The following is a 9,764-nucleotide window of genomic DNA, read 5'->3' as shown; positions in this document are numbered from 1 at the left end:
GAAAACATCGCATCTTCACCCGCTTCCTGTGTATCCTTCCAGACACATTAATACAAGAAAGGTTAATGGTCCTGTACTACCCCTGACCTCCTAGCATCCGAGGAGTTCCTGCCCTGCCAGGGTTGCTCTTCTCTCTGTACAGTGATACGGGTGGTATGATGAGTCTCTGAAGCAGACTCTTCCCCTTTCCCCAGTGCTCACATGTCCTCATCATCAACACCACCTAGACAGATTCATCCCTACATGGCTCAGTAGTTTCTTCCTTTTCTACACTATGCTATTCCAGGACATCTCTCTCACTCCCTGACATGTGAGCCGTGCCAAGACTGTTATGGCAGTCATCACTTTATATCCATTATCGGTAGTACTGGTTTTTAACCTTTCAGGTCCAGCAAGCATATTAAGCAGTGAAAGAAGCACCAGAGTCTTCCACCCCTCAACCCCACTCTTTATTGCCACTTGCCAATACCAGTAGCTCTGTTTCCCAGAGGTAGGGATGGGAAGGGGTGGGGGTTGGGGGGACAGTGAAAAGGGGTTAATTATGTACTAAGTATCAACCTGTCAGTCTATGCTTTCCTGGCCCCAACCTCATAATTAAACATTCTGTCCAAATAGAGGGTGTCCTGCAGAATTGCCACATTGAATCCATGCTGTCTAACGTGTATTCTGCTTGTGTTCCAACGGAAACTGAAAACATCTTCCCCACAGTACATTCAGAAGTATCAGTTGGCCCTGGCTGGCATAGCTCAGTGGATTGAGTGCGGGCTGCAAACCAAAGTGTCTCAGGTTCGATTCCCAGTCAGGGCACATGCCTGGGTTGCAGGCCATGACCCCCAGCAACCGCACATTGATGTTTCTCTCTCTTTCTCCCTTCCTGCTCTAAAAATAAATAAGTAAAATCTTTAAAAAAAAGAAATATCAGTTAAAACTGCTGGATGTGTGTAGGTTCAAAGGACCCACCTACAAAGTTATCAATCTATTGTCCAATTTGAGAGTTGTTTCTAAATCCAGTCAAATAATTTTGGGCCACACAGTGGGCACTTCTAGCATCACAGTGATTATGTCCCAGTGTTGAAGGGCCAAAAAGTCTTGGCAACCTCAGTTGCCACCAGATCCCCAACATAGATCCTGACTGGGAGAAGGGGGGTTCATCTACCCAACATTGGCAGTGTGTCTGCCTTGTTTGTTCACAATTGAGTGTGTGTTTCAATTAAATGTCACTCTAGTTCATTTTAATTGCTGTACAATCAACAGTGAGAGAAGTATTTTTGGAATATATATATAATGAAGTATTTAGAAAATATGTATGTATATGTAAACAATCACCCTCATTAAAATATATACCTTTCTTCAAAGGCAAATAGAAATTTCAGGAAAAAAAAGATATTTGGGCACAAAGAAAGCAGTAGTTTCTATAAATTAGAACTATTAATGCTGTAATAACTATCCTAAGTGATACTGAAAACAAAAGTAAAAATAAAAAGACTCTTCTACCTGAAAATTTAAAAACCTATTACATAATTCTAGAATGAAAAGGGAACTACAGTCAAAAAATTCATGAAAAATAGTGAAGACACTATACATCAAAATCTATGTAAAGCAACATAGAGGGAAATTTCAAAGCCTAACATCTCCATCGATAAAAGTGACAGAACATAAGTGAATTAAATTCCTAAACCAGACAGCTAGAAAAATAACTGCAAAATAAACCAAAAGAGTACAAGGGAAGGAAAGATAAAAGCAGAAAGTGAGGTAAATAGAAAAATAGCCAATTCAAAAAAAATTCTGGTTCTGTGAAAAATTAGCAAAATAAACCACTAGCTAATTCAGTTAAGGTAAATACAGGAAGAAAACAAATATAAAAAAATGAGAAAATGACCAGGAAGAATGGCTAATGCAGAGGAAATAAAAATAAAACATTCTATCAAATCTGAAAAACCTAGATGCTATAATTTCTTAGGGAAATATTAGAATCAACCTCTGTAGAAGAGGAAATATAAAGCTTAAACAGAACAACTTTAACAAGATAAGTAGAAAAAGTTATCAAAAAACTTCCACAAAAAAATCCAAACCAGCCAAAAACAGACCAGGCCCAGATATTTTCAAAGGGGAATTTTACCAAAACCTTAGGACCAGATGGTTTCCTAAAGTTAAACAGGTAGGTTCAAAGCATAGAAAATGAGAACTTGTAAATTCTTTTTATGACAAAAGTATAACATTTTTATGCTAAAGTTGATTTTTAAAAAAACAACAAAAATATAAACATTCATGCAAATACCCTAGTATAGTATTAGCAATTAAACTCAAATACCACATGAAGAAAAGAATACACATGCCTATGTGGAGTTTGTATCAGAGATGCAGGAACAGTTCAACATTAGGAAGTCTATTAATGTAATTCACTGCCATGGAAAATAGATTAATATGTTTGGAAATCTTAATAGTAGTTACTATATTGATAAGTTTAAAGGGAAAGACATTTTCTCCATAGATACTGAAAAATTTTTAAGTAAAACAATGTCCATTTTCAAAAAAATCTCTTGAGAATATTGAGGTGAGTGAAAACAAATATATCTGTCTCTATATGTTAACATGGTATATATAACGTGTGTGTTCATATGTCTGCATGTGTGTGTGTAGATGAGCAGGGACCCGGTAAAAACCAGAATTATCTTGTGGAGGGCAGGCCCCTTGTAGTACAGGTTTCCCGCACTAGGTGAGTGTTCTAGGTACCCATCTGTATCAGTGTACTAGCTGGCATTGTTGTGAGAGGCTGTGTTTGGCTTCAGTGAGTTTGTTTTTTCTTTTTTTTTGAAGACTTTTTCGATGCATCTGGGCAGATGCATTGAACACCATGCTGGGTGTTCAGCAGTTTTTGACCAGAAACTGCATAATGGTCATGCCCTATCCTCCCTGTTCACCTGATCTCACCCCAAGTGACTTTTTTTTTTGTTTCCCTGGATGAAAACAGTCCTCAAAGGGAAACATTTTGCCAATGTGGAAGAGGTGAAACAAAAACAGCAGAAGCACTAAAAGGCACCAAAATCGATGAATTCAAAAACTGTTTTGAGCAATGGAAAAAATGTCTCAATAGGTGTATCAAATAGAGAGTACTTTGAAGGTGACTGAAGTTTAAATATATAAGGATAAATATGCAATTTTTTATAAATACATTCTGGGTTTTGGGGGGTCCCCCCTTGTATGCATGTGTGTGTGTGTGTGTGTGGAAAATCCCTAAAACTAGTCTTTTACTTAATGGAAAAACACTAAAGTCATTCTCTCTAAGATCAAGAACTAGGCCAGACCACTATACATTGTTCTGGAAGTATTGATAAGTGCTATTGGACAATAGAAAACAAACATATTGGAACTGTAAAAGTAAAAGAAAAAATATAACTTTCCCATTTTCAGGTGACCTGATAGTATACCTGGAAAATCCCAGATAATCAATGATAATGCTAATGCAAAAATTATTCACTAAGGTAGCAGGATATACAGTTAGCAAAAATAAACAGCTTTTATATAAAAATAATCACCAACTAGAAAATATAATGGAAGAAAACCTCATTTACAATAGCAACAAAAAGATAAAAATGTAATAATAAAAATACAAAGAAATGTCCAAAATCTATGTGAAGAAAAGTTTAAATGGCTAGTACTGAAAGACACAAAGGTGACTTAAACAATAGAAAGGCATTATTTATTCTTGGCTGAGAGTGCCACATTAAGACAATAGTTCTACCTAATTTATTTTATAAATTTAAGACAGTCCTAATTTTTAAAAAAAACAAGCTTTTGTATGAAGTTAGACAAGTTGCTAAAAAGTTTATATGAAAATATAAACATGAGAGAATAGCTAGGAAAACACTGACAAGAAGAGCTGTGAGGGGGGACTAGCACTACCAGAAATTCAAGCATACTACAAAGCCCCCACAAGCAAAAGAGTACGGTACTTGCAAATGACTAGATGACTAATAGGATATATATGGAGAAAAAGAGAGACAGAGAGAATAAATGTAAATAAATGGAGCAAAATGTTGGTTAAGAGGTAAAAATCTAGATAAAGATTATATAAATATATGTATATATCCTTCATTCAGATTTTTATATATTCACATGTAGGTATGTGTGTTCCTTAATTTTTTTTTATAATTTTCAATAAGTTTAAAATAATTTCTAAATAAAATTTTTTTAAGATTCAAAAAAGCAGGTTTAGAACCATTCAGTTGTGTAAATGTATGTAATAGCTTGCATAAGCTGAAAGATACACACACAAATATACATGCCCCCAAAATGTTGAAGAGCAATTTCTAATTAAGTGGGATTTTAGATATCTTTATGCAATTTCTTTTTTTCTTCTCATTTCCTTTCATGAGCATTGCTTTTGGCATAAGAAGCTAATTTTGTTAACCTAAAAGATCCTCAAAGCAATATTTATAACAGAAAAACTGGAAATAATCTAAATGGCCACCAATAGGGGAACGACTAAGCTGTAAATGACAAGTAATACAAGTAAGCAATGGACAGAGATACTGGTTCTCATTTTAAAGACTGATCAATTATTCAAAATTCCTGTGGCTTTGAATAACAAGAAAATCTTACTTCTGAAACTGCATTTGTTTAAAATAATGAAAACAGTAAGTCAGGCTTTCTTAAATACACACTGAGAGAAAAGATGCATTGAAGCAAACGTAAATTTTGTAATCATAGTTTTTAATGTTCTCTAATCAAATTAGTAAAGAAAAGGCAAGCACCAGTGACTTCAGGTCTTGTTATTCCTGCCTGGTGCCCTTGGCTTTCACTTAGGAGTACCTAACAAAATATTCGTAGGTCGGAAGTGTGAAAAGCAAGGTTCTTCAGTAGTAATAAGTCTCTTCAGAGCCTCCACGTTGTTTGCACAGAAGGCTCTAGCACACCCACCGTCGAAGTTGTTAAGTTTGCCTTCGCAGGACTGTGTGTTGCGTTGTCATTCAGGTATATTTTTCCGCAGATGGGAGGCGCGATGCCTCGTGACACTCAACATGCTCCACTTTGTAGCACGTGCCAGAGAAAGAGAAAATACCACAAAAAAATACTGTGAGTTGGTATTTTTACCACACGTAACAAAATCTCTCTTTTTTTTAACAGCCCTTATGAAGCGATAGCGTTGATGACTGGGAGGTTTGAATAAAGGAATACTTACAGGTTCCTGTTTTATAAATTAGCTACTGGCAAATAAGATGGATTTCAATAATATGTAAATATCAGGGGTACAGACACTTTCTACTTTCTGTGTTACAGTGTGACTATTTGTGTTGACAGAGCTGAGGTCTTCCGAAAGAGAATACTGGAATAAAGTACGCTATCAGTTCCAGCGTAAGAAACTTGGTGATGTACGTACCCGAGACAGCTGGGGTGGGGCAAGTGTACGAAATACAAAAGCAGCGTGACCAAGAACACTGGCTTGGCTATGTGTCATCGCAGTCTTTCAAGTTTCAAAATACATATTGCTGCTTACATGGGTAAATGTTTATTAGAATGTTACAAACATTCATTAAAATATCTATAATCTTTCCAGTACAAAATGCAAGTGTAGATAAATTTTAAAATTTAATGTTAACCATAAGGTTTATGTTTTTGCAAGTGTACACTGACTTACATGTGTTCAATCAGAAAATAATAAGAGCCGTGAGAACTGCCTTTTCTCCGCTGTTCTGAAGTGTCTTTCCGCCCCGAGTGACAAAAAACCCATTTGTGCGTGTTTCTTCCCAGGTTCTCTGTTCCATTCTATTGGTCCCTATGTTTAACTTTGAAACAATGTCCAATTATGGTATCTTTAAGATAACTCTTAATCTGTAGAATAAATCCTTCTACTTCATTTTTCCTTGTGGTCTTGTCTATTCTGGTATCTCTGTTATACAAATTTTCAAACTGGTTCAAAAAAAGAAAAGGAAGGGAGGGCAGATGGGAGGAAGGGTGAGAGGAAGGAAAACAAGCTACTGTTTGTGGTCACATTAAATCTACAAGCCAGTTTGGGGAGAATTGGCATCTTTATTATATTGGTTTTTCCAATCCAATGTCCCCCTATTTATTTGGTATTCTTTAAGTTCTCTCAATTATCATCTATAATTCTGCATAAAAGGTCTTGTACACCTATTATTTTTTCTTAGACATTTGATATATTTATGTTAATAAAATATCTTTCATTTTATCTTCTAATTTATTACTAGTTTTTAAATATACACTTGATCTCTGTACATGAACTTTGTATCCAGCAATCGTGTTAAATTCACATATTAATTCTGATCACTTATCTATAGATGCTTTTCAATTGTACATGTACGATTACATATAAACTACAAATAATGACATTATCACCCAACATGCTGCATGGCCTATTTCTGGATATGTTTGCTAATAATGTATCTGTGAATATAAAATATATATATCTATAGGGTATCCTGTACATTTGATATATATATTATATTTTTTTCATGAAAGAGATTTTTTTTTCCCTCACAATGTCCTTTACACACTGGTTTTAGGATCAAAGTTCTGCTGGCTTCATTTTCAAAGAAAGTTGATGACTAAAAGTATGTAAAATTGGTGTCTTAGCCTATTGGCCACATGCATTTGGTTTGTTTCAGGAAATGATCTCAGGTAACAGATGGAAGGACCTGGAAAGGGTGAAACTGGGAAGGAGTGGACACAAAAATGAATGTGCTGGGGACGCATGAGGCTTAATCCTGCTGGGATCTTCCAGGCACTGATGAAGAATGTGCTTTTGAGCTGCCCACTCAAGGGAAAGAAGGTAACAGCAACCTGGATGGGGCAGGTATGGTTTTCCCTGTGGCTTCCGACAGGACGCATGGGAGACTTGTGGGAACTTCCACCCACACTCACCCGTGGGCAACCTGGAAGTAGGAGCGAGTGACATCCCGCAGACAACCATTGACCAGTGGGGATAGGAGACTGTGAATACAGGCTTCCCTCTTCTGGATTAAAGGTAAGTTGACAGAAGTGAGTTTGAGCATTAAAGGTACTTGCTCCAGTTGGTATTATTTCTTTCTCAAATGTGTGGTAGAATTCACTGGTGCAGCTGTCTGTGTCCTTTCTTGTGGAAAGGTTTTATTTAAAAATTCAATTTATTTAAAAGATGTAAGTGTTCAGATGTTCTCTTTCTTTCTCCTTGTGTAAATTCTAAATTGTATTTTTCTAGGCATTCATTTCATCTAATTTGTGGTATTTTGGCATATGATAGTTACTTTTTTATTCAATTAGTGTTTGTTTAGATTTACTCACAAAAGTTAGACATTTTCTTTGCTATTTCTTTTGCCATATAGGATCTTTCTAGGATCATTGTCTTCCTCCGGAGGTATATCTTTCAGAATTCCTTTGCTGGGAGGCTTGTTAGTAGCAAACTTCCAGTTTTGTTATCTAAAAATATCTTAAATGCATCTAATCTCTTGAAAGATAGTTTTATATTGTACTTTGTAGCTCTAGGTAGACAGTTATTCTCTCAGCCCTTTGAAGATAATAATCCTCAGGCTTGTATTGTTGCTAATGTGCAGTCAGCTGTTAATATAACTCCTGTTGGTAAATATGTTGTCTTTTCTCTATGAGTGCTTTTGAAATAATTCTGTGTTTGTGTTTTGCAGTTTCACGACAACGTGTTTAGGTGTGTGTTTCTTTGAAATTACCATGCCCAGTTGGCGCTTATTGAGATTTCTGAATCTAAGAATTCAGCCATTTTTTCTCTAAATGTTGCCTTTCCCCCATTTGCTCTATCCCATATATACAATCTCATATTTGAGTTTGATTGTATAGGTATTTTTTAAGGTTATTTTCATTCATGGATTAAATTCATGGTTTTAGTCCCCATGTTATTTAGCACTTAAAAATTTTTTTGTCAGCTCTATTGCTCCAAGTTTATCTCAGGGAATCCTTTGTGTTAGTATTTAAGCTTCGTTTCTCCAGAGGTCATTTGCATTTGCTTCTTCTGCCTGGCACTACCAATCCAAGCACGCATGAAACTACATTTTTAGCTTGCAGGTTTTCATGCTATTTGAGCAGAACTCATTCTAGCCCCAAACCCCTATGAGCATGGGGGCTTGTCATTCTTGGCTCAAAAAGAAAATTGTTTTAGTTTTCCACCAGTTTAACCATAGTGATTATGTATAAAACCAGATTTTAACCAGTTTTTAAGAGGTGGCTATATATGGAGGGGATTTCTCTGTGAATTTAATCTGCCATACTGTTCTATATTTTATTTTCCTGATTTCTTCAGACTGCAGCATCAGGCAGATCCAATGACTGAAGTTTATGATATATTAGAAATATGCCTGTCATATAATATCTTATATTTGAACAGCTGGAAAGACAGCTTCCGTTCATCGTTCTAAATTGTCTTCACTCTTTTCAGATGCTTATTATTTCATATGTTTTAGAATTTGTTGTCAAAATGTATTATCTGTGGGGCCCTGATATGCATTATATTAATATATACTGTTTCTGTGTATAAAGTTTGGGAAGAATTCAGTTATTTATAATATTTAATCTTACCATCTGCACACTTCTGGTTAATAGTTTTAAGTTTTTTTCCTAAGAGAAAAATGTTTTCCATTATAGTTTCTAACTAGTCACTTTGGGATTACTATTTTGAAATGTGTTGTTTTTAACACCATTTGTACAAATGGCTTTAATAGTCAAGTGTTTTTCTTTTTGTCTGAACATGGAAGGCTGCCAAAAACAAGCAAAATAAAATAATAAATGCCTCAATTAATGCCTTTCCCCCCCCAAATATGCAACACTACAAAGATTACTTTTCTCTGCAGCCTGAGCAACCCTTGAAAAGGAAATACTAATTGCTCTTCCCCTCTCCTCACCCCCTTAATGTTTGGGAAAGAAGTGAAATTATTGTGGCTCTCAAAGCAAAGAACGAAAAATTCTTCTTAAAATGGATAGCTGGGAATTCAGAACCTCTATTCAGGCTCCTACACGTTGCACATTTCATTAAAGCATAGTTTCCACGATTACTAATTGCTGTCAAAAAGGATATATACATCGCTGTTACTTTCTAGGGTCACTGTCCGATGCAAAACTCTGAGAGGCAACCCACTTTCACAATTCTTAAAAGTTCAAAAGCTATTTTGTCCTTTTATCATATAGACGGTCACCACCCCCACCACCCACTCTCGTGAGCATTATACATTTTAGTAGTTAGGTCTTGGGAAGTATTCAGTGAATTTCAACTGGGGGGCATTTTGGATGGAAGTGAGGATTCTTAGGCTTAACTGTAAAACCCATGATAACATAGAATAAATTATACCCAACGAGTGAACAAGTGACCACTAGTAACCTTCTGTTACAGGCCTTCCACCCACCAACCCTCACAAGGCCCCCACCCCCCACGCCCGGAAACCTAGTTTATTCAGACTCCAGAAACACTGATTTTCCTCAACAGTCATTTAGAAAACAAATCATAGACATAGAAATAACTTTTTCGCTGGAGGATTATAATTGCAGTATACGACAGAAGATCTCAAAGCAACTTCAGACAATGCCTTGCCCTGAATGAAAGAAGATCCAGGTGATTAGTGAAAGATGATTCCTACAAGCGTGTGTCCCGGCCCGCGAAAAACCGTGAGTCATTTCAAATGCCGCCGCTGGAGGACGCTCCGGAGAAACTTGATTGCCAAGGGATCCCACGCCCCCGGGCCACGCCCTCGTTTCCTGGGTTACAGGCTGCCGTGCTCCTCCCCAAATTCTCTTCCGGCGAACGTAGG

The sequence above is a fragment of the Phyllostomus discolor genome, chromosome 2 (genome assembly GCF_004126475.2).
Source record: "Phyllostomus discolor isolate MPI-MPIP mPhyDis1 chromosome 2, mPhyDis1.pri.v3, whole genome shotgun sequence".
NCBI lineage: Eukaryota > Metazoa > Chordata > Mammalia > Chiroptera > Phyllostomidae > Phyllostomus > Phyllostomus discolor.
This window is presented reverse-complemented; position numbering follows the sequence as displayed.